This window comes from Episyrphus balteatus, chromosome 1 (assembly GCF_945859705.1).
Source record: "Episyrphus balteatus chromosome 1, idEpiBalt1.1, whole genome shotgun sequence".
Classification (NCBI taxonomy): Eukaryota; Metazoa; Arthropoda; class Insecta; order Diptera; family Syrphidae; genus Episyrphus; species Episyrphus balteatus.
The window spans coordinates 6,364,870-6,391,230 of record NC_079134.1 but is presented as its reverse complement, the minus strand read 5'-3'; the positions used below and the strand labels follow the sequence as shown (position 1 = coordinate 6,391,230).

General features: G+C 32.9%; 1 protein-coding gene across 3 annotated transcripts in view; it reads left to right on the top strand.

Moving 5' to 3' along the window:
• The first annotated feature begins 607 nt into the window (after window positions 1–607).
• LOC129915337 (ubiquitin-conjugating enzyme E2Q-like protein CG4502) overlaps window positions 608–26,361 on the top strand; it is a 38,229-nt gene continuing 12,475 nt past the window's right edge. The window contains exon 1 of one of the 3 annotated variants that reach the window (XM_055994847.1): window positions 608–1,331. The gene's annotated coding sequence lies outside the window, so the exon portion shown is untranslated. The remainder of the gene's footprint in view (window positions 1,332–26,361) is intronic. The other 2 variants (XM_055994838.1, XM_055994829.1) reach the window with 2 other exon arrangements.

The window sequence follows — 26,361 nt, the reverse complement described above, 5'->3', positions numbered from 1 at the left end:
GAAGTTGAAGATAAAAATCCTCAAGTTATGTTCAACTTCTAGTGAACAAAATCACCCTAAATTTACCCTTAGAGGATATAATATATGGAGTGCTTGTTCCTATACCTAATACATTGTAACGCCATATGCATGGATAGGGGTCGCTGCCTTCGTTTTTCAATGAGAGTCCGGTTCCGCAGCTGTTAATAAACACGCTTGTTGATGACAGCCATCAAATGAAAATAAAATGGAGGCATGCACTCATCGAAAAACTTAAAGAAACTAGAGCCCTCTATAAAAGCTTCACGGAACTAACAGCACAAGCACTCCATATATTATATCCTCTAAGAATTTACCTAAACTATAGGTGTAATATACCTATTATCACAAGTAAAAATTCTCTTAAAATAATAATTTTATTCAATTCCTCAATAACATGCCTGCTGAAAAAATAAATAATCAATAACCAAACCATTCTTATATTATTTAATACACAAACCATCTCTACACCACATATTCTCAAACTATTTCACATTTCGCCGTGTTTCGGCGAAAACAAGAAAAATGTGCATTCTCTTTTGTCGTTGCACCTTTTTCACAATTTCATTCATCAATTTTCCTTCTCAGTTGCTCTTTCTTGTCCTTTTCATTTTATATATTTTGCGTGCGCAAAAAAACAACAACAAAATCCAACCAAGAACAAGAAGAAAAATACACCAACTTTTATATGTCGCCTTGGTTATCTTCGTCGGCGAAAACAGACAAACAGTCGTTTTTCAATTCTCCTTCGGTTTGGTTTCTTGGATCTCCTCGTAGTGGTGTCGCAGTCCGACTTTTGGAATTAACGGGTTTCATTAAAAACAAAAAAATAGGTACTATTTTGATTATAATTTTTCTTTAACTCAATTTTCTCGCTGGAAAAGAAAAATCAACACGAAAACGGTTGAAAAAAATTGAAACAACAAAAAAAAAAAACCAGAGATAACAAAAGTTTATTTTGTACTCTGTGCGTTTATTTATTTTATAAGAAAAAAAGAAAAAAACCGATGCGTGTTGAATTGTGGTACACACCACAACAGGATAACGAATAAAAAAAAGATTCCACATTTCCATTGCATAGATTACAAAAAAAAGTTATTGCTCACAGAAATTCAGGAATTCCAAATGTGTTTTATTATTTTCTTGTTGGAATGTGAGTGAATTTGTGCGTAGATAAAGTTATCACACAAAAAAAATAAAAGTTACAGCTGATGAGATAGAATTTGCTGGGAGCAAATCATTCATCTGCTTCCGGAGGATCTCTAAATCCTCCTCCTTCTTCTCATCCACCTGTGTGTAAATCAGCAGACAAGGTAAGTTCCCTTTTTTTCCCTGCCTGTTTTCCAATCGAATGTGAAATAGGAAAATTTTGTGTGTACCTTTAAATTTATGTTAGGGAAGGGATATAAAGGATAAAGGAAGGACACTCTACTCCTTGTTTGATAGAAATTGCATTTTCATTTTCACGGTCATTGTCTTGTGGTTTGTCGTCTGTCGTTTTATCGTCGTTGTTGTCGATTGTCGACATTGTGCCGCCACTTAAAAAAAAAAAACTATCTTTTCTCTAGTATCTATCTCATCAGAGAAGAGGCAGAGAAGAAGGGAATTCCTCCACCAATTTTGTGTGTTGGTTGGAGATGCTGCTGATGCAAAAATTCATTGGTTTTTCTTTTTGTAACAAAGCGGAAAATCGATAAAAAGGATTTTTGCTGTTCTCATTTTCAGTCACAGTACAGTGACTGTCGTCTCACTTTGCTTCTGAACTGGTGAACTGGCAATTGCTTTTGCTCTGCTGCTGGTGGATGGATGCTGGGCGGTTTTATTATTGGGTTGGAATGAAATTTTTGTGGGTGGTAGAGGCAGTTGGTGGGTATAGTTGGCAGTCGTTGGTTTTGGTAGTTGTGACAGTTTATTTTTTTTTGTACTATTTTCTTATTTATTTCGTTTTGCTTCAACAACATTCCACGCAAATGGAAAGGCAGAAGAAAGGGGTAGTTTAATTTTGATTTCTTTGTTAAAAAGATTGACATGATCATGAACAAATTTAAGCTACTTTCTACTAGATAAATTGTTTTAGTTAAAAAATATTAAAAAAATAACTAAGGACTTTTTCAAGATGCTGTACAAAAGCTGCATTCTGGCTTGACTTGTTCAAGTTTTTTATAAAAGCTATCCCACCTTACCGTTGGATAATCTTGCAGGTCTGAGCTATATGAATAGTTTTTAGAGTCAGCTGCTTCTAAAAGCTAATTTAACTATTCCTTAAAACGTCATCACAACAAAAACATTACTGTTAAAAAAAGAGCCAAGTTCTCCTATGTTGAAATTATGCTGGCACAAAAAAGTTCTAAAGCTTGGCTTTAAAGGAGATGGCACATTTTTGGGCCCAGTGTGTTCACTTACGAAATGGGTATCAAATGAAAGGTGACGGTAAGCACATTACGTGGGTAAAATATTTTCAAATTCGTTAGTGGGGTTTTGGAGATATTTGAGTTTGAAGTTTCGGATTTCAAAATCAAGATTTCAGCTATTTTTGCGATCAATTAATCGTAGAATGCGTAGAAAGGACTTTTTAGATTGGAAATTAGTTAATCTTTCTTTTTCTAGTACATCATTTTTCTCTAGGAGTTATACTTTCAGAGTAACAGAATCGCAAAGTATCTCATTCTCAGTAATTCCGCACTTAACTCTAAGGGTTGTTTAAAATATTTAAAATATCAAAAAACACAATTTTCGGTAGTGTAACTCTGAAATTATAACTCCTAGAGAAAAATGATGTACTAGAAAAAGAAAGATTAACTAATTTCCAATCTAAAAAGTCCTCTCTAGTTTTCTGTCCGACCAGTCGTTCTCGAGATATTGAGACAAATGCGTTTTTCAAAATGGCGGTCGCCCCACAAGACCAAACAATACGCAATCTGAGATTTGTACTTGGGATAAACCCCTCTTCAATACTGCATTCAAACTTAGCTCACGTCATAGCTTTTTCCAGATTTTTCCCCATTGACTGAACTATAGTTTCTATTCTTATTATTTAATAGGCATATTTCAGCGCGTTTTTGTGTATTTTGCTTATTATAAGGTTTTTGTATGTTTTATAGAACTATTTTATATATAGAATTAAAGGTAACACATTAAGCTATCGAAAAATTACAAAAAAAAAGTGCATGTCACCACTGAATATTTTGATATTTCGATGTGCCAAATGCCTCGCTTAAAAAAATCACCTTTTGAGAAGTAAATACCTAATATGTATTATTTTTTTTTAACAAAGAAAAAAACTTTTGATTTGATATAGACAAGAGAAATACCTTTTATTTGATACCAATATTATTTCTGTACACCCATTATTACGCATTCTACGATTAATTGTTCGAAAAATTAGCTGAAATCTTGATTGTGAAATCCGAAACTTCAAACTCAAATATCTCCAAAACCCCACTAACGAATTTGAAAATATTTTACCCACGTAATGTGCTTACCGTCACCTTTCATTTGAAACCAATTTCGTTAGTGAACACACTGGGCCCAAGCTCCATAGAAAAATGTGCCATCTCCTTTTAAGGTTCTACGACCGACAGTTAGAAATGCTCTATAATATTTGATGAAAATTCAGCAGAAATAGGCAGTTGCCACACCCCCTATCCAAAATTCTCAAATTTTAAATTTTGTATTTGGTATAACTTGCTAGCTTTACCATTCTACCAAGTTTCAAGATTCTACGATAATCAGAAGTGCTCTAAAAAATTTAATAAAATTTAGTGAAAATGGGCGGTTACCACGCCCCCTGGCTAAAATTCTCAAATATAATTTTTTTTCCTTTATATAAACCACCAGCTCTACCATTGTACCAAATTTCAAGATTCTACGATAATCAGAAGTGCTCTATAATAATTGATGAAAATTCGGAGAAAATGGGCGGTTACCACGCCCCCTGAATTGAAAATCTCAAATTTTCGATTTTTTCCTTTGTATACACCACAAGTCCTATCACCATTTCAAGTTTCTACGATAGCGGGAAGTTCTCCATAATTTTGATGATCTGTCAGTGAGTCAGTTACGTTTCGCGATTTTTGAAGTCCTATATCTCAGAAACCACTCATCCTAAGAAGCTGAAATTTTGTGAGGAATTTGGGTTCGGCCAGCTCAACAAATGTAGCGAGTTTGAATATTCTGGCATCTTTGGTGTGGAAGTTAGAGGGGGGTCGAAAATGGCCTGAATTGTTTCCTGTAAAAGTTGCTAGAGAACTTGGCTGGGCACTACCGTGCCCCTTGATTCATCATATTAAGCACCTCGATATGGATTGGATCACAAATAGATCATGAAATCTGAGATTTTTCCCTTCTTCACCCCCTCTTTTAGCTATCAAATTCACAAATCTGACTCTACTGGCGTTTTCGTTTGGTCGTCCGGGACTGTCCGGAATTCTTGCGAACGATTTTGAAACTGATCGTTTGGCAGTCAATGGCAGTTCTAATTCTGAAAAGAATTTTCTGAGGCAGAATCAAAACCAGAATCACGCACACATGTTCACACTATGTCAAAGTAATGAAATGTCATTCTTTGTTGTTCATTTCTCAATTTTAAGATTTTTAACTATGCACAAACTTTAAATTACCTACATTAAAATAAAGTGAAGAAAACAAAAAAAAAAAATAGATACCTAACTTAGTAATAAAATAAAAAAAATTAACAAAACAAAACTTTCATCAGACGTTAGCATTTGACGTTTCACAAATACAAAGAAACCCAAACTTCAGAATCAACTCTGATCGTTTGGCATTCCGGGATCGCACAGCCCCGGACAGTTCTAAGAATTCCCAAACAAAAACGCTATAAATCACGCAAACAGAAAACGACATACAGAAAAGGAAACACGAAAAACCAGACATCAAACACAGTTGCTCTGAGTGGTAATACTCGAAAAAGTGTGTAGGCCGTTAAACAATTAAATCACGGATACAACCTTGGTACCAGCCCAAAATACAAATAAGGCGATTGCGATAAATTTGAGCTCTTAACTACAACTGTAATGTCGTTTTCTATTTGCTTTTGAGATTTTTGTGTAAAAATCTCAGATTTTTCCTTGCAAATAGAAAACTAGTTTTGTAATTGTGTACGAAATCTATTCTTATAAAAAAAAACTTTTTAAAATAAAACAACAACAGTTGTTCAGACAAATGTCAAACAGTGGAGTGTGAATGAAAGTGCGTGTACTTGTATTTGTGAATCTTGATAAAAATCGAGATTCATTTTTTTTAATCTCGAGTCAAATAGATCATGAAATCTGTGATTTGTCCACTTTTTCGCTTCTTCACCCCCTCTTTCAGTTCTAAATCTGATTTTAAATCTCGTCAATAGAAAACGACATAAAAGATAAAGTCTAAAGCTAGAACTATAATTGGAGGATGGAGTCGTGGTTGTTTTCTTTGATTTTTCGATAAGTTTTCATCCGTCGAGTGCGGTTGCGAGCGCTATTCCCCTCCGTTTCATCCGACGCATCCGACAATTATAGTTCTGGCTTAAGGGTATGGCCCCGCAGTGAGCGTGTGATCGGCAATCCCGAACAGGGCCACTCAGTTTTGTTCTATACTGTACTGTAATCCTGAGTTCCGAACTGTATAATGTATTTGTAGGTGTCAATTAAAGTTGTTAAACAAAAATTGGAATCGAACCCAGCGCCCCTGCCCTTTTATCACTGGCGATAACATTTTTAAAAGATCATTAAATCCATTTTATATTATCTAAATAAAAAAAAATTAGTTTAAAATCGATTTTTTCTAATATTAGGCCTTTTTTTTCTACTGAATTTTAAAAAAACACGACTTTTGTAATTTAAAAGAAAAAAGGTATTTACTGAAGAAACTGGATTTTATAGACATTCAAAAATTTTTATCGTGAGTGATAATATCATAGAGCAGGACTCCAACACGTACGTGACATTCGAATAAATATCGAATTATCAGCATTTAACCAAGGTGAAAATTTTAACCCAAATTTAACCCAACAAAAAAATTCAAAATATTCTTACAGACTCCAAAAATTTTTGAAAATTTTGATTTTAATTTATATTCAGGTTAAAATGCTTTTGAATAAGCAAAATATTTAAAACTGAGCCAGTTATTTGAGATAGTCCTAAATTAAAACAATCGTTCTATTGGAGGTACCGTTAATATCGATTAAAAAAAAAACTTTTTTCATTAAGAAAGACCTTGTTTAACAAATAATATTAGGTACTTGAATTTTTTAATAAAATTCGTAGAAGCCGTTTTTGAGAAAATTAATCTTTTCCAAAACTGCTTTTAAATACCTACATATATAAACAGGTAGGTGCTGTTATTTTTGGTCCAAAACAATAAAACCCCTCTGTATAGGATCCAAGAACTACTACATACCAAGTTTGAAGTCGATCGGGCCATACGTTTAGGTTGTAGCTCTTTATACAAACCGACAGACATCATGACAGACTGACAAACAGACGGACTTTCGAGACCTACTTTTTTCGCATTCTCTATCATCGTAAAATCATGTTTGATTGTTATCTCAACTTTTTTTTTTGTACGAATGCATGACTTGATATGGAGGTCTAAGAGCTGTGAACCAAGTCACAAAAAGTGAATTCAGAGATATAACGAGTTAAAGTAAATACGTTTCCATTGAATCTTATGGTGAATATTTTTTTTCGAACAAATGACAATTTGAATTGAAGCACTTTTGGTCCGTTTCAGCTGTGAAACTTCCATACATACAGGTTCGGAAACGTTTGGATTGTTGTCAAAAAAATCTCTACCTTATTTTGGAAGTCTTACTAAATTTCCGTTCAGAAACTAACTAACAACCTATAACCCTTGTGAATATGCATAACCGAGCTCGAAATCAAAATAAAGTACTGTTAGTATTTTGGTAAACTTCTTGCTCCCAGTTATTCTAACACGATTTTTTTTTTTTTTGCTCTGAGAACTTTTCCATTGCGGGACCTTAAGAATATTGATTAAGTTTTTTTTATTTTAGTTACACTTCCACTGCCCTTAAAAAAATGAGTGTTTCTTTTCTGATTTTCTCAAGAAATACGATATACGAAACAAAGTTCAACAAAGAGAGATAACTTTTAATATCTCAAATGATTCACCGCTTGAAGCCCTATTGTAATTGTCAATAATCATAAAATTATCGATAAATAACCACAAATACAAATTTTCTAATGTAGGTACTCACAGTGACAAAAACGAATATTATTTTTTTATCCAATAGATGTCCAAAAACAACTGTCGTGAACGCTTCATAATAATTACTTATAATTACAAAGTTATAATTATTTCCAATTATCGAATACCAAAATTGAGGTCGAATCTTGTCCCATCTTTAATTTAAATTGTTTTTGAATAACAACACAAACGAACTAATTATAATATCAATTTTGTTGAGAATGACTCAATTATTGTATCCAACAACACGATTATGGATATCTATGTTTCTTTGTACTTTAAAATGAACAGATACACAACATCAAGTAAGTGGCTACGTTATACAATTACCCTAGGACATTCTCTCCCCCTCAGTTGTAACATTTAAATGTCTATCAATTTGGAATTGACATTCTATGACGCTAAAGCTCATCCTTTTGTATTTGACAACTTTTATATTTTATATTCCCAAAACCATTCAAGACACACAGAAGAGTGATGCTTGGCCTATACATTATTCGAATGAATGAAAAAATTGGATGTAAGGACGCGTCATACTTACAATTTGCGTCATACGCCCTTCCATATCGTCGTCATTTTACATGATTCACATTCGCACATCGCACAGATTAGTCTGAAAGCATGATAATAAAAATGACTCCTACGCCTCCTTACCTTCGTTGAAGAAGATGTGATAAAAAAGTAGAAAAAAAAAATAAAACAAAAACTCACACTTTCAATAGAAAACAAAGAGATGTATATCTCCAAGGTCGTGGACTTGAATGAAAAAAAAAATGAGAAGAGAAAAAAAATATTAGAACGGAATGCGGTATACAAAAGGATATAGGGTGAGGCCATGTGGGCGGGGAAAATAAGGCTGACAAACTAGAGAAAATACACACTCACATAAAATGTGATACAACAAGACCACAATCAAAGAAAGAGACAGCGGAAAGTCAATAAGGTCCTTGTTCTTATTTGAAGCGTATTTCTCTGAAGCTTCTTTCCACCTCGAATGTCGCCCCTCCTCCCCTCGAATAATATTATTCGTTAACAGATTTTGGTCTGTTTGTATTGTACTATGTGGCTGTGAATTTGCCTGGGCATCTTTGAACATTGAACACCGACGCACGGTATAAAGGAGAAGATGAATCCTAAATGGATGATTCGAGTTAGCTTTTAACTGAATCGATTTCGATTTCCACGGGACATGGCTTTGAATTTAAAACACTTGAGGCAGCAGTAATACCCCATCATCATCATCATCATCCGTATCAACATCATTCTCAATTCTCATTTTCATCGTCGTCATAATATGACTCGTCGATGTATGTTTGTGTTGTGTATATCCTTAATTTTGTTTTCCCAATCATCCTTGATTTGAATTTCGTTTACTTTACTTTACACAAAGAAAAGTCAGGATTATTTTATATCTTTTAAGCTAAATGTTCTTTTGAGAGGGTAAACATTAAACAATAAAACAAATAAATAAGTTATTTCCCTTCGATAGGTATCCTAATTGCATAAGGGATTTCTCTTTCTCTTCTCTACAACATATATTCATGTTTTTTTGGTGGCTTCAGGCAAAATATCGATAGTTTATGGTTAACATGTGATGTGATTATAGAATCCTCAGCTCTCCTCAGTTTGTGGTACTTAAAATCACATGTTTCCACAAAATTTATCTTTTATTGGAGATAACCTAACCATACCCTTTTTATTGTTATGCAAGGACTGGGTAAGAGGGGAATTTTTAAAAAAAATTATGTTTTATTATCTTAATTCTGATAGAATACAGATTTTTGAATGAAAATGTTTCAAAAAAGTATATTTTCGACCTCAAAACGTGAGCTTTACAATTTTGTGGTTTTGGCATTCCTAAGAAATATCTTTTCTGTCGATAGATCTACGATTTTGATTTCAATAAAAGAATATAATCATAAAATTCATAAAAATGATTTATTTGGAATTTTCAAATTCCTTTTAATGGATTTGTTTATTTTAATAAATTATTATTTTCTCTTATGATTCACAGAAGGAATATAGTGTGGCATATAAAGATAACTTCTCTGCCAATTCTTATTGACTTTGAAATTTTTTAAATTTGTTCTTAAAGATTGTTTACGTCTGATTGGACTATAAATGATACATTCAACTTCTTACAGCCATCATCGCATCGATTGCCGGCCGCATCGATTAGTTTATTTATTTTATGGATTAAAATTTGTTCGATTGTATTTCATTATTATGCCACTCCACATGCATTCATTTACAAGAAAAAAAAAATAATAAACAAAACAAAATGATTTGTTAATGATGACTCTATGTGGTGGTGAATCTAAGAATTATATGTGAACTCGTTTTAAGTTCATCTAGTTACTTCTATAAAGTTGATTGTTTATAAATTAAGAACATTTTTTGTTAATTTGACAAGAAATGTTATCATTAATGTTAGATATTAATGTTGATCGTGATAGCGATAGAGTTATATAGTCACAATTCACTCTTTAGTGTTCTTGAAATTAAAAGTTTTTGACTCATTTCCACTTAATGGAGACCACTTAATGTCATCAATAAATGTTCATTAACATTGAATATAGAATAGAATAGGGACGTGTACCATTTTTTTAAGAGTTAGAAATTTTTAATGCTTATTCTGTTAATTTCGGGGACAGTTAAAACGGATAGGCGTCTCATAATTTTTTTTATTTAATGGCATCCTAAAACAAGTAGTTTGAGCAATAAAAAAATCGTCTAGGATTTTTTCATGAAAAAAAAATAGTTTTTTTTTTAGCGTGTGCATAAGTATAGCCTCACTGTATTCCTTCCATTCTAAATACATACATAACATATAACTTTTTTTTTTTTTTTTTTTTGTAGAAATTGAATTATATTTTTGGCAAACCATTTTTCAGTGATTGCCATACTTGCAATTCCTTTTTTCAATGAGGATACTCTGGAGAAGTTTACCAGTCCTTTTCTGCTATTCGATTCAGGTGAGTCGAAAGATTTCCTTCCGTTATCACGTCAAACTGATTTTGAGAAACCTCTAACTTTCGAAAGCAAAGCATTGCTTCCGTCTGTTTTAGAAATTCTAAAGAAAATAAAATGCACGACTGGGGTCGCACGTACTTGCTCTTATGCTAAAAGTAACTCTAATGTTAAAGCTTTTTATTCAAAAAACACCGTTTTAAATTATGTTTTACAAAATACCAAGTATGCCATTTTATTACTTGCATAAAAAGGTATTTTTAGAAAAAAAATTTCCAAAATCGTTAGAGCCGTTTTTTAAAAAAATAATTTTTTATATATAAAAAATTTCTAACATTTTTCAAAAAAAAAGTTGGTATGCCATTTTAATGAAATAATTAATTTACACATAAAAACGAAATTTCAAAATTTTTTATCAACCCGTTTTCAAAAAATTGATTTTTCAAAAAAAAATTTTGAAATATTTTTTAAAAATCCAAAAATGCACTTTTTGAAAATTTTCTAAAATTTTAATATTATTATTATTTAATTGCTTTTGCATAAAAATTTTCGTTGAAATCGGGTTAATTTTGTACGAGATATTCAGAAACCAAAAAAACCGTTCTATGACAGGTACCGTTAATAACGGTACAAAAAATATTTTTTTTATTTAAAAAGTTGGCTCTTATGTGTAATACCACACATAAAATTTTTAATTAAAATCGTTAGAGCCGTTTTTGAAAAAAATTAACTTTTCTATTTCCGTTATATGGCAGGTACCGTTAGTTTTGGTCATAAAAAAAAAATTACAATTTCCCCTCTAGGGAATCACCAAAAACTGCTAACTACCAAGTTTGAACAAAATCGCTTCAGTAGTTTAGGCTGTAGCTCGAGGTTCTTACAGACAGACAGACAGACAGACAGACAGACAGACAGACAGAATTGCCGGACCCACTTTTTTGGCATTCTCCATCATCGTAATGTCATGTAAAATTGTTATCTCGAGTTCGATTTTTTTTACGAATCCTAAACTTGCCCTATAGTACCTATATCGCAAGTAAAAAAAGTGCTTAAGTTTAATTTTTACCCCTATTTAAAGGCTTCTTATTTTAGGCTTTCACGTGAATCGAATAGCAGAAACTCTTTAAATATGCCAATCATGAGCATGAGTCATCTTGTAATGGTTCTTCAAGGATTTTTCTATTGAATTAATTTTTAATTTTAATTGAACTGAAATTTGTGTCTCTACATTTAAGCTAAGCGTGAATCATAGCTTAATTTCTGTAATTTTGTATTTAAATTAAAACTTATATGTAATGAGTAAATGCCGATAAACGTAAAAGAGCATTAGTTTTGAAATTCTGATCATTAAAATGAGAGGAGGAACTGAGTCGGGTCTCTGTAATTGACGATACGTTCAAAATAAGGCTCAAGTGTAAACTGATAGGCATTCCTTAAAGTGTATACAAGTATTACATGTGAATTGTCACAGAAAATAAATGCAGCTAGATATTTAATTTGATCATTTTTAAGCTCTATTCTGGACTCAACGTCAACTCACATAATAATTTTTAAGAAAAAAAAATGGGTTTAGCTTGTTCACTACTTCTTGATTGATACGCCTAGTTAAAAATTCATTTTTCCTTTAGTTGTCCATTGTCCAACCGTTCATGGGATATGACCTCAAGTACTCTTGTAACTACTACACTTTCTCTGAAATATCAAAAGTTTTTCAATTTTAAACAATTAAATTCAGAGTATAATAAATAATACCATGTGACAGCATGCATTCCAATAAACTATTTTAATTAAAATTTCTTCTTGCAAGTTTAAAATAAAACTCGTGCTAATTTTAAATTTATTTGCATAATTTTCATCAAACGAATTTGTTTATAAACAAAAAATTGCAATGCATACAAAAAAGAAAAGAAGAAACTAGAAAAAAAAAATGTCAATCTTATTGACACTGGCAACGTGCTTACATAAATAACTTAATCGATTTGACGAGATCACCTAATCCCCATGTCAAGATCACGTTTCTTTAACATGCTGCCTAGGTGCCAGATAATTATTCAATCTTAAACACTTGTCACTTCACGTATATAGGGTATTTATTATTTTTGGCCAATATCCAAAATCATTACAAACGAGTGAAAGATGCATGCTGCGTGTCAGTAGTCAGTGTCATAAGAACCATACCCACTCGATGAGGATGTGCTGATGCGACGGTTCATTACATTTAATTGGCACAAAATAGAATTATTTTTATTAAATTTGTTCATCCACACACCATTTGGGGTAATTTGTGCCATTAGAAGAAGGAATGTCAACAAACTCATCATCATTATCATTATAGGTGCAATGATCCAATCGACGACGACTGACGTGATACCTCTTAATTCAGATAAAAGAGGGTGTACCTATCCCAACTTATTGGCAACATTGAATTCATTCACACCCTTTTAATTAAAATGAAAAAAAACAAAGGGATTTAGAGCCACGCTATAAACCAAGAAACATACAAATAACAAGTCATTATCAACATTAAACACTTAATTCCTTTGTCAGCTTAGCTGCCCCGATATCGAACATCGGAGAAGAAGTCGCAGCTGATTCAGAGTTCAATGTTTAAACGAATCTCGAAGAAATAAACTCGAATGCTCCAAAGAGCGTGTGGTGTTGTATGGAATGAGTTTGAGTTTTGTGTCTCGTCATCGCCATGGTCTTCTTGTTACAAAAATTCAAAGAACTGGTTGCAAATATTCCCTCCTTAAACAGTTTTTTGCTATAAAAGAGTCTGGCAGTTCAAGAATGTGCACATATGCACAAAAAAAACAAACAACTTGTATAAAAATAACTGTAATATTGAAGGAAAAACAACAACAAAAATGAAATGAACATGAAGTTGCGAAACAAAGAAAATGTCTACAGAATGAGTCTTTGCTTTGACTTCGTACTCGTGCAGGAGGCCCTAAAATACTTTTACAAGAATAACTTGCTGCTAAAACTGCTGGACTCCATAAAATCATTTGGATGCTTTGTGTATGAGTTATTGGGTTTTATGGTTTCTCTCAAGTTGCATGATTCAAAGTTCTTAAACCAAAAAAATATTAAATTTTCCCAGAAACATTGATGATAAAAACTATTTGACATCGTTGGTCGTATTGAAAGGTCAAACTATGGTTATTGGATGCTTTTTTTTATTTTAATTGTATAGTGGCGTGTAAAAGGATATCAATCCATTAAAAAATTTAAAGCGCAATTAAAGAGTCGTGACGGTTATAGTTTTATTTTTTTTCTCTTTGTACTAAGTACTTCGTATCGGTAGATCTGGTTTTTTGTTATTTTAAAAAAAGCTTTTAGGAATGCTGACAATTTTGCGTAAAGCCTACATATAAGTACATACGTGAATGTGTATTTAAATTTATGGAATGTTTCAGCTACATGCAACAATTAAAATGTACATATTGCTTTATAAAGAAAGTTGTTTTAATGCATATAAAACGTGTTAATGCTCATAAATGTTGAAAAAAATAACATAACTAATTAATTTATTATCCACAGAAAGTTATAGTTTAATCCGTTTACGGAAATATTTTGCACAGCAACATTTATCTTGATTTATTTACTATTTAAGTACCAATTAATATTATTATTTCTGATATCTTGGATTATTGTTATGAAAAATAATATAATTTATATTAGGTCTTTGGCTAGCTTAGCAGTATGATCCAGAAAAATGTTCTAATGCAAATTTTCATATACAATTGATGTAAAAATAAGAAAATAATAAAAGTAAAAAAATAATGTTTTTGCACCATAATGGGTGATATGCATAGAAAAAAGGAAATTCCTTTACTGGGAAATTGGGAAAGTTTGTATCCTCGTTTTGTGGATATCAAGAATAAGTTAGGTTAGGTAGAAATGGCTGCCAGGAAAACGACTGACACACTTAGACCACTTATTGGTCCGTTGTGATACCATGATTTTGCAAGGAAATTCCTCACTAATTAAACCAGTTGGAGCTTTTGATGAAGCGGTGAAGGTTGAAGATGTCAGTATTAATTAGTTAACTTGTATCTTCTAAGAAATAGTTTATACTTTTTTGTTCTCAGTACAACTTTTACTTTTTTATGCATATCGCCAACTCTGAACTAAATGTTATGAAATGAATATGTGAAATACTCACTATAGCATTACTTATAGAAGAAGATTCATTTATTTTGTTTTGGAAGATTTGAATGCAGCGAATGAGGAATTTGAAGGAATTCGAATGTCTTGGAACTGGGTTTAAGATATTTTTTGTAAAAAACGATGTTCGTCCAACACACAAACTAGCTTTGAATTTAAAATGAAAACCCACTTACTTTTCAGAATACCCATTGTATTGCTGACTGATAAGCTGTTGTTAAATTGAGAAAAAAAAATTCACATGGTGGGGATAAGCATTTTTCTCCTTCACGATTTTTTGTTTTCATTTTATAAAAAAGGAACCGAATTTTCAAATCATCAAAGTACATTCCTTCTTAATTTTGTTTATTTGAGAAATGATCGTCAATATGTGAACCTCTCTGTATATAAAATCCTTCTGTGGTCATCTTTGTATTAAGAATTTCGGACAAAAAACTATGAATTTGTTCAAAAGTTCAAGGCAACAGGGCTATTTCCCATGTTACAATGCTATATAAGAATTACGAAAACTCCCCACTGTTAAAAAACTTTGTTATTTACTCCCACAAAAGTTAACAACTAGTTAAACAACAATGTTTGAGTAAAGAATCCTTTTGTGAAAATCTTTATATAGTTCTTACATGAAGACCATCAACCGTCTGTCTGGTAAAAGATTTACACACAACTTGCTTCTTATTTTATTCACTACTACCTACATTATATCGTTTTACAGTTTTATTAAGGATACCCTTTAACAAGTTTGAATGTGTTATAAAAGTTTAATGAAGATGAAGATAGAAGCGAGCTGTATATACCACTAAGAAAAGTCTATCAAAATTGATTATGCTGAAGATGTCTTCATTTGCATTGTCACTCAAGTTAGTCTCTCTCGTACGAGTATATGAAACCTAAATTAAGAAAAATATATAAATTATGCCAAATAAGTACATGAGTTCTTTAGAAGACACAAGCGAAAGAATGTTGGGGTATCGTATAGGCTACAGTCCATGTATACGACGGGCACGGGTATCTTATTGCACTTGTCGGACATCTTCATGACACATAAATAAATAGCAAACAAAAACAAAAGAAAATAAAGTAGAAAAAAAAAAATAAATACCAAAGCGAAGGAATAAAATTTATTGAACCCGGAATATATTTATCTGCACCTTCAGTGGCGGATCTTTGCCGCTTAAAAGAATGAGAGAATAACATTATAGGGCCCCAAAACAAGCATCTTAAATGGGTGTTGTTTTAATCCGATTGGCCAGTTTTTGCTGCGATTAATCATAGTTTCGGCTAAGATTTTTCTATTGAAATGCGACTTTGGAGTTTTGGTGGCGATTTATCAGAATCGTCTGGAATTGACTAGATTTGGCTTAGAAAAAGCAGTTGGCGGAGATTGTCTTATTTTTGGCTGCTGCTAGATTTTGGTGGGATTACCCAATTTTGATAACGAATTGCTAAATTCCGATACTAATCAATAGTTTCGTCAGCGATTCACCATAATTTCTGCCACGGTTCACCACTTTAAGTTGTATCGGTAGTGATTTACAAGAATTTGTAGTATTTATAGATTTGGCTGAAGTAAACTAGTATTGGGTGTCTAGTTTTGGCTACAAATTAGCGTTTTGGTGGCGATTAACCAGTATTAGCGATATTTTGGCATAGTTTGTGCTTTGATTCACGAATTCATTTTCAGCTACCATGTAGCAGTGTCAGATTTCAAGAGATTTAATTCAAAAGATTTTACAGTGTCGGTATCAAATGTGCATTTTTGGTTGCGATTTGCCTTTTTTGCTGGGATTTTGATTATTCGACAGCGATTTACATGTAGCGATTTTGTTTTGGCAACGATTTACTATAGTTTCAGGTGCGGTTTACTTGTTTGGGCAGCTATTTACCACAGCTTGGGATGCGATATAAAAGTTTCGACTGCGGTTTATCGTTTAAAAAGAAGACCTAAGAGTACCCAGGAAAATTTTTAAGGGCTTCTGAAAAAAAGTTGACCAGATGTGTTTAAATTAAAGTCATTGATATTGGAGCTCAAATGTCTAACAAAAAGATATGGAGCTTGGACGCATAGCGCACCTGAGCCCCGCAAGTTAGTATGTTTCAACGAGCAATGACCCCGTACAGTATCCCAGCATCATACAAAAACCAGAAACTTTATAACTTTAAAAACCCTGATACTTTCTTTCGATTCCTTCCTCGAAATTGAAAAAAAAACTTGGTCTTACAGGTATTGGGCGATAAGCACTTTAACTGCATATCTTTTAAACAGAATTTTGATGAAAGAAAGTTCATTAATGACAAAGAACAAAAAAATGAGATTTCTAAATGTATCAATCCGTTCCTGGTACCACTTGGCCACTAGCACCATCCATAGTCAAGTTGTAATTGTACGTTGTTTTTTTTTTCTTCATTTTCTTCTGTTGTTGTTTGACTTATGAAAAGTGATATACAAAGCTTTACGAGTAATAAAATAAAATGCGGGACGAACATTTTGAAGTTGCTTCACTTGCACTTGCGGACCATAATACAACAACGTTTGACTGTGTTGCTACACTAAAAGAAGAAAAGTGCACATTATTGTTTTTATTGTGCACGCTTTGAAAAGGGTGCAATATTTAGAGTAGGTATAGAGTTTGTCTGCCACTACCATGACAAAGACCGGCGTCGACGTCTTTTTATTTCTTGTATGCCAAAAGGAATGAGCCACATCATTGACTGGGTGGGGGGAGGACGAAACACATTTGACATTGATTGTCTGATGTCTAATTTTGTGTGTGCAGAATGCACTTGTTTTTAAGCTTATTTTCTTTTTTAAAAATGAGGGCGTGTCTGCAAAAAGCTAAAAGCCAAGTTTATAACAATTCTAGACGACGACAAACGAGAGAAATAACACACAGAGGACAATAAAAATAACCAACTTGTGAGACAGTGGATTTTATGAGTATTATTATAATTACACGTGTGTTTGGCATTATTTTTTACTTTTATGAATCTTTTTTACCTTGAAAGTGAAATGAATGCAAATGAAGCTTGACGAGTTGTGGGAATTGTATTATTATGGGGCAGGTATTTAATTATTCTACAAAATGCTATTTAGTGTGTAATAAATGCAAATCTGTGTTATACAAAGAAACTATTTGCAAGGTTACGAATCGTTTTTACTTTATTTGCATACAAAAATATAATTGACTGCAATGTTTACAGCGCAAGTAACACTTCCTGATTTTTCTATAATAAGGATTTTCATTTAACATGTAATTTTAACTAATGGTGTATATTTCTACAGGGTGATTCAGGAAAAAATGTGCCATAAAACTAAAGCGCGTAGGTTGGGTCAATGCAAGTTAAAAATCTAATGAGAGTAGGGGGGTCTTTTCCCCCCACTAAGCAAGGAGGTTCAATTGATTGGCTGCCAATATTCCCATTAAATTTTATCCCGAGACAATCATTGCTGTTTTTCCTTGCTGTATTGCAGTTTTACGAAAATTTTAACAAGAGTGAACTCATTAAAATATATATCTTCCTGCATCTAATTTAGTTCTTCTATTATATTAAACAATTTCTTTTTGCAAGAAACAAGTTCTCAGCAGAATCGGAAAACATTAAGGAATTATGTTCTCCGAAAAACGTGGGAAAAGAGCTAACAGACACAGAAATTTCACTAATTAATTAAACGACGCACTTAGGCGAGAATACTTTAATTAGATTCCCCTTTTAAACTCATCAAAAATTATGCATTTTTGGCAAACAGAATTATCTTGGAATTACTGTCTTCTCTTCTTGTTGTAATCTCATCCTACCATTCACTGATGAAGTGATGACCTTTCAAATTGTGAAGTGAGAAGCTCTTGGCCAAGTCCATCCTCTACTTATAAACCTTTTTTTGGCCTCTCAGCAAATTCAGCCTTGAGAACTTATCACCTCGTAGTAAAGTCTCTCAAAGAACATTTTTTGCTCACACTTTAAAATCGCTTTATTCTTAAACTTGTTTTTCTTCCATTTCCGGAAATTGTTTAATTTTCTTCTTTAATTTTTTCTTGTACTCGTATAATCATCAATATTTCTTCTGTTTCGAGTGTTTTGCATAGATAACCTTTCAAGTGCGTTCTTCGACCCCATTCATGTATAGTCGACGACGACGACGACTATTTTCCAAGAAACAATCAGAATCAAATACTCACTAAACCACACCGCATAAAGCATTATGTCATTAACCCAACCCTATTTACAAGTATTATGATGCCGTTTCATTTTTTTTATTGAATAAATTGAAGAAGTTGACAAAAAAAACATAACACATCTGCACTCATAAAAAAAACAAACAAATAAACATGAAACCGGAAACCCTGCAATTAAATTGTTCGAATGCACACATTTTCCATAATTTGTTGGTTTGGGGTTTCAGTGATTAAGAAACAACGTGTTTTTCTGTTTTCTATGCCATTTTGCCATTTATATGCTCGATTTGCAATACCAAATTGTTGTTGTTATTGTTGGTTAGTTGATTTAACCTACTATACGACAGTAGGGGAAATAGGTAGAGTGCATGTGGTGCATGTATGCATGTTTATAGTGTATATAATGTGCCATATCACTGTTTTCATATGAGTTTTGAACAAACATGTGAGTAAGTTCATAAGATTCAGAAAATCGAAGACCATGCGATGCCTGTGACTTGGTGAATGCAAATTGAAATGGCTCATTTAAATAAATAAAAAATGAAAACAAAAAATACATTAAAGCCGTCTGTAATGATAGTGGAGCTTGATGCACAAGTGCAAGGCAAATTAAAATCAATGCAACAACGTGATGATACTCCAATTCTGTTGATTGACATTTAACTTAATGCAAGATGATGACAAAGAAAGCTGTAATGCACGCAGCGTTTGTCAAGCGCGTTAAAACAGTTGTTCCTTTATTTTTCTTTGTGGTGGCTGATGCTTCCTCTTGACGAAACCAGAGAAACTGAAACTTTTGTGGTCATCATTGTGCGTTGTTGTTACTGATTGAAATGTTCTTTGTTTGTCAATTTCAAATTTTTGCTTTGTATTTACTGGTAGTGAACATTTTTTAGCAGATATTAATTAAAATGGATTTTATTTACTTTTGCAAGTAAATAAAAACTGCCCTTGAAAGGAATTATTTCATGACAGAATGTTTTCTTAGAATCTTCAAACAACAAGAACAAGAAGGCAAGGATTTTTTTTACCATAAAACCAGTTTAAATTTAGCTTTCGAAACTTCAAAGCATTTGGTTTTGGCTGTTAGGAAAATTCCAATTGGGTGTATTTAAAATTCAAAACTAATATATCTTTTGGATCAGCAAAAAAAATTGGTTAAAAAAATTTATAAAAGTATTTGAGTGGATTGGGTTTCAGCGACTCAAAATACATAGGTACTATTAGATACTGCGTGCCCAAAAAATACCCTGTGACAGCCAAAAACAAAAAAGTGCTGAACTGGGGATGCGTTTATGTTAATGAAATGCATTTTGAGTCGCTGAAACCGAATCCGAAGTCTGTTTCACTCGATCACGTTAAGTTTTCTAACCTCAAAATTTACTTCGAAAAAAACACAAAACCCTACAAATTAGTAAACCAATTAGATTTTTTGTTTTAAAATTTTTCAGAAAAGGGTTAACAAATTAATTCCAAAATTTTAATTCTATCTTACATTTTTTAACCTTCAAAATCCTCTACACATAAATGCAAAAATACATCTTAAGATAATGTACGTAAATAAGTTAACATAGTAATTCAACTTCAAGTTGTCGAATTTCCGCACGAATGCTCTTTTATTCTGACAAAATTCAGACGCAATTAAATAAATAATACAAAAATTTTAGATAATTATAAAATTATCTCTCATTTCCAAGGAAAACACTTGAAGACTATCTTATAGTTCCATCATTCCCCAAAGTATACTCTCTTATAAACATCTTTTAATATCCTTATTCATCAAAGCTAAAAACGTGTTTATGTTGTTTTCGGGTATAGAAACAGCTTAACAGCACTTGCAAAGTCTAGTTAATTAATTGAAGAGAAGAAGATTTCGTCTTTCGTAAGACGTTAACGTATATAAACCATCACCTCAGAACAGAACTTAGCAGAAGCAATTAAATTACTTGGCGTTGCACGTCTGTGTATATTTATATCCTTGTAAGTGGTGGCGGTATATTGTTTTTGTTATAAGCCTTTCGTCTTCGTCGTTGTCAAGTGGAAAATAATTCCTTAGAGTATCTCTCTTCAGATTATCGTTGTTTTCTGTTTTTGTTGTTATTCTTCCTTTTTCCAATTCATAAGACCATGACGGAAGATTCCTGCGAAAATGACGCACAATCTATTTATAAGTATATGGATACAAACATACAAAAATGTTCAAGTACTACTTTGTATTGTTATTAATTATTTGGTCTGATGGTTTGGCAAGTCTGTGCCATATCATCTGTTGCCCTTGTTCATTCAGACGTTGCCAACCCTTCTTTTTTCTTGATAAAATATATATTTCCTCAACAAAAAAACAACAACTTGTTGTTAATCTTCTCATACCAACACACTTGTAGCAGTGTTATTTGTTGGAAAATAAATTATTGATTTTATTTATTTTGAGGTGTGATGGTCGACCTCCACTGGTACTGATGCTTAGAAGATGCGTTTTCTGCACTAGTTGTGTCCCCGAGGAGGTTTATTTATTTTTAGCTCTCTTTTGATTTTAGATGTGCAACACCAGAGAGAGAGAGAGAGAGAGAGACTAGAGAGGAGACTATGGATGGTAACCATGCAAATTATTTATTTAAAACGAGGAGGAATGCATATATACGTGTGCAATGTTGTTGTACAAAAAAAAAACAGAAGGCTCCACTGAGTTCTTCCGCCACAGCAATATGGCGGCACAGCGGTCGGAAACATGAATGTTGCATCGCGCGAGCGGCGCGTTTTCCCAAGAAATCGATTTGGTTCGTAGTCGTTCGTGCTGCTGCTGCATTGGAACGTCACTCGCTGTGTCGCCCCAATTGATGGTTATTAATGCCAGCTCTTACTTGTGTCCAAGTGGTGGATTAAAAACAGTTGCAGCAATGTGATGGCTGGTTTGCTTTTGCATTCCACCCAGCACCAGGAAACACACACACACCTATACATACTCTACTCGTGTATGATTGATTGGGCTTTATTATTACGAATACGGAATACGAACAGTTGGTCGGTTGGTGGCTTACTCGGTTGGTCTCAGTTCTCGGTTGGTTTTTGTACGAGAGTATTTATGGAAATGATGTATAATGAACGATGAACAAAATAAACCGCAAAACTGCCAACTGATTGCATCAAGAATCGTATTTTAAGCTTACTACTGGGGTGGCAATAGCAAGCAAGTGTTACCGACCGACCAACCGTATACCAACCATACCAAAAACCAAAGACAAATGGATGGATGTATTTATGTTCTGAAATGGTGATATAAATCTTGACGGTTTAATTAATGAACTATATTGTAGTGGTTCTCTCTTGATGATGTCGAATATCAACGAGTCCGAGTTCATATATGCAACACATGGTATTGTATACTTAGTTTGAGAATGAAAATGAAATTCTTATCCATAACTACCATAGAACAGAATCTATTTATAAAGAAAATTAATTAATAGAAAAATGTTTCCTTTTTAAATTAGATTAAAACTTGTCATAGTCAATTAAATTTGTACATGCTTCCGGCTGCATCGTTAAAACACACAAGTTTATACCACCTTTTCAACTGGTTTTGCAAAATTTTATCTATAACCCCTACATGACATTCAATGTCAGGATTACACACTTACGACCTCCACAACAACTTAGGGTTTATATACGTTAATTGAATTCAGTCCCCTTTGAGTTTTATAACCCTTAAAACAATTGTGTGAACATAAAAAAAAACTTTGTGTGGCAGTAATGAACGGAAAAATGAACATTATAAAAATGTCGGGTGGGTGGTTTTGGGTCTTCATAGACAATGTTGTATGGGATCTAGGGAGGAAAGAAACTTAGAAAAGATGGACAATTTATTTAGATTAAGTTTAAAGTTATACGAGATTGTTTTCGTATGAATTTATGAAATATAGTTCACTTTATTGGAAAAAGACACGATGCTTTTTTCTATTGGGAAGTCGGGAACTTTCCAAACGGCCCGGTTAGACGGTTACTGGAAACACATTCTTATTTGTAAACAAATGTAAAAAAAAAACGACTGAACACGAAGCCGGAACCGTCTAACAATAAATAAGCTTTAAACACATGACCAAACAAAATATAAACCATATTTGATTCAAGAAGAACTTTACCCAAGTTCCTATGAACTTATAGTAGAAGATCCTGCCACAGCCAACCAAACCTACCCTTATCGTTATAAGAGTGGAGAGCTATATTTTCCTAAACGTAGTGTCTAAAAAAACAGTGTGCATATGCGTTGGCTAGCAATATCCTGGCAAGACATAGGGTTACACTTTAAAAATAATTTCAACAAATAAAAAATCGAATTAAAATCTATTTTGATGCGATTTACGTATCGTAAACAATGTATCGAGCATGATTTACTGAACAAAATCGATATTTTTTTTTCGACAAAAGTTTTAAAAATTTGAATGCCTATTAAACATTTTTTTTTTAATTTTAAATTTGAATAAGGAAAACTATCAAATTCTATGTTTGCGAGAAATAATTCACCAAAAGTCAGGGGTCGAACTACAGCATAAGTACGTTAACGTTTTGACTGTTGCTCTCTTTTTTAATCAGAAGAAAACGAACATAAAGCGTCAATACGTTAACGTACGTATGCCGTACTTCGATTCCAGCATAAAAGGTACATAACTTTAATCTTATTAGAAAGGAAGAGTTTGATTTTAGCTTTATAGCGACTTGATCAAGAAATAATACCCTGTTTATTAAAACTTACCAACTTCACCGCTGCCGACAGCCTCAGCAGACATTTTAATTTTGATTAGCATATATTTTTTTTTTTTTTCATTGACACAAGGCGTTCAGGGTTTACTCAGAATGTTCGGTCTACTTTTTCCGAACTCGTAGTTTGTGCTCTGAACATGCTCTGAACAATTTCTGAACAAAAAAGATACACAAATTTTGAGGCTCTGAACGCTCTGAAAAAAAAAAAAAGAAATACAATTTTTTTTGACAGTTCAGACTGTGTTCAGAACTAAAAAAGAAAAACCCCTTATGAGTCGGTGTAGGGATGGCGGTTTCTAGTACAAAAACCCGATTTCGGTTTTTCCGGTTATTGTTCTTTCGGTTAAACCGGCCAGTTTTAAACCGGGCCAAAAAAACGGTTTTTGGAAATACCGGTTTTCGTTTTTTTTGCTTGATTTGATAGCCAAAAAAAAAATTAACTTACGGCCGATTTCTTCACAGAGTCCTAGCGCTAGTACCAGTCCTAGTCCTAAAGTTAGTACTCAAATCGGTATCAACTCATTTCTTCACCCAAGTACTAAGCCCTAGAACTGTCAATTTAGGACCGAGTTTATATACGTTAATTGAATTCAGTCCCCTTTGAGTTTTATAACCCTTAAAACAATTGTGTGAACATAAAAAAAAACTTTGTGTGGCAGTAATGAACGGAAAAATGAACATTATAAAAATGTCGGGTGGGTGGTTTTGGGTCTTCATAGACAATGTTGTATGGGATCTAGGGAGGAAAGAAACTTAGAAAAGATGGACAATTTATTTAGATTAAGTTTAAAGTTATACGAGATTGTTTTCGTATGAATTTATGAAATATAGTTCACTTTATTGGAAAAAGACACGATGCTTTTTTCTATTGGGAAGTCGGGAACTTTCCAAACGGCCCGGTTAGACGGTTACTGGAAACACATTCTTATTTGTAAACAAATGTAAAAAAAAAACGACTGAACACGAAGCCGGAACCGTCTAACAATAAATAAGCTTTAAACACATGACCAAACAAAATATAAACCATATTTGATTCAAGAAGAACTTTACCCAAGTTCCTATGAACTTATAGTAGAAGATCCTGCCACAGCCAACCAAACCTACCCTTATCGTTATAAGAGTGGAGAGCTATATTTTCCTAAACGTAGTGTCTAAAAAAACAGTGTGCATATGCGTTGGCTAGCAATATCCTGGCAAGACATAGGGTTACACTTTAAAAATAATTTCAACAAATAAAAAATCGAATTAAAATCTATTTTGATGCGATTTACGTATCGTAAACAATGTATCGAGCATGATTTACTGAACAAAATCGATATTTTTTTTTCGACAAAAGTTTTAAAAATTTGAATGCCTATTAAACATTTTTTTTTTAATTTTAAATTTGAATAAGGAAAACTATCAAATTCTATGTTTGCGAGAAATAATTCACCAAAAGTCAGGGGTCGAACTACAGCATAAGTACGTTAACGTTTTGACTGTTGCTCTCTTTTTTAATCAGAAGAAAACGAACATAAAGCGTCAATACGTTAACGTACGTATGCCGTACTTCGATTCCAGCATAAAAGGTACATAACTTTAATCTTATTAGAAAGGAAGAGTTTGATTTTAGCTTTATAGCGACTTGATCAAGAAATAATACCCTGTTTATTAAAACTTACCAACTTCACCGCTGCCGACAGCCTCAGCAGACATTTTAATTTTGATTAGCATATATTTTTTTTTTTTTTCATTGACACAAGGCGTTCAGGGTTTACTCAGAATGTTCGGTCTACTTTTTCCGAACTCGTAGTTTGTGCTCTGAACATGCTCTGAACAATTTCTGAACAAAAAAGATACACAAATTTTGAGGCTCTGAACGCTCTGAAAAAAAAAAAAAGAAATACAATTTTTTTTGACAGTTCAGACTGTGTTCAGAACTAAAAAAGAAAAACCCCTTATGAGTCGGTGTAGGGATGGCGGTTTCTAGTACAAAAACCCGATTTCGGTTTTTCCGGTTATTGTTCTTTCGGTTAAACCGGCCAGTTTTAAACCGGGCCAAAAAAACGGTTTTTGGAAATACCGGTTTTCGTTTTTTTTGCTTGATTTGATAGCCAAAAAAAAAATTAACTTACGGCCGATTTCTTCACAGAGTCCTAGCGCTAGTACCAGTCCTAGTCCTAAAGTTAGTACTCAAATCGGTATCAACTCATTTCTTCACCCAAGTACTAAGCCCTAGAACTGTCAATTTAGGACCGAGTACTAGTTAGGACTTGGTCCTAGCTAGGTCCTCAAAATTAGGTAGTACATGGTTATTATACCAATCGTTAGTACTCAAATCGGTACCAAGTGATTTCTTCACACAAGTTCTAAGTCGTAGTACTGTCAAATTGGTACCGAGTTTTACTTAGGACTTCGTAAAAGTTAGAACCTAAAAATCGACAGTCTAGCGACGATAATACTCAATTCTTATTGAGTTTTTGCATTTATTTTAAAATTTTATGAGCATTTTTGAGCTTTGGTGTCTTTTGAAATGTGTAATTTTTGAGTTTATTGAATTTTATTCTAATTTTGGCATTTTGTAATTTGTATTTTGTTTAAAGATGTATCGCAATAGAAATGCAGTTTTTGAATAAATTATTATGGAACAAAATCGTTGGCACTGCAGAAGATTATCCATTTCTAATAAGAAAACCACAGTTTATAATAGTATAATTGAAGCCACCTGCACACAATTTTCACTCAAAATATATTCTATTTTACGGGCATCAGTGATGGCCGTCCGACATCTATCTAACAATTTCCAACACAAAATGTCTTTGCAAGAAGATTCTATTTACAAATAGTATTGCAGACTATGATCAAAATTATCTTCATTCAATGACTGCTATAAAACAAAACTGCACCAAAACAATAAAGATTCAGTTTTCAAAAATGCTATTTTTATTGAGATATACATAATATATGAACTGTCTTTTTTAATAATAAAATAAACTGGTTTATCTGTGGCTTTCCCAGGTTATTGAATTAACTTCGAGTCGTTAGTGAACTAGCTATCAGGCTTGCCGGCACTTATGCACAAAATTGTCAC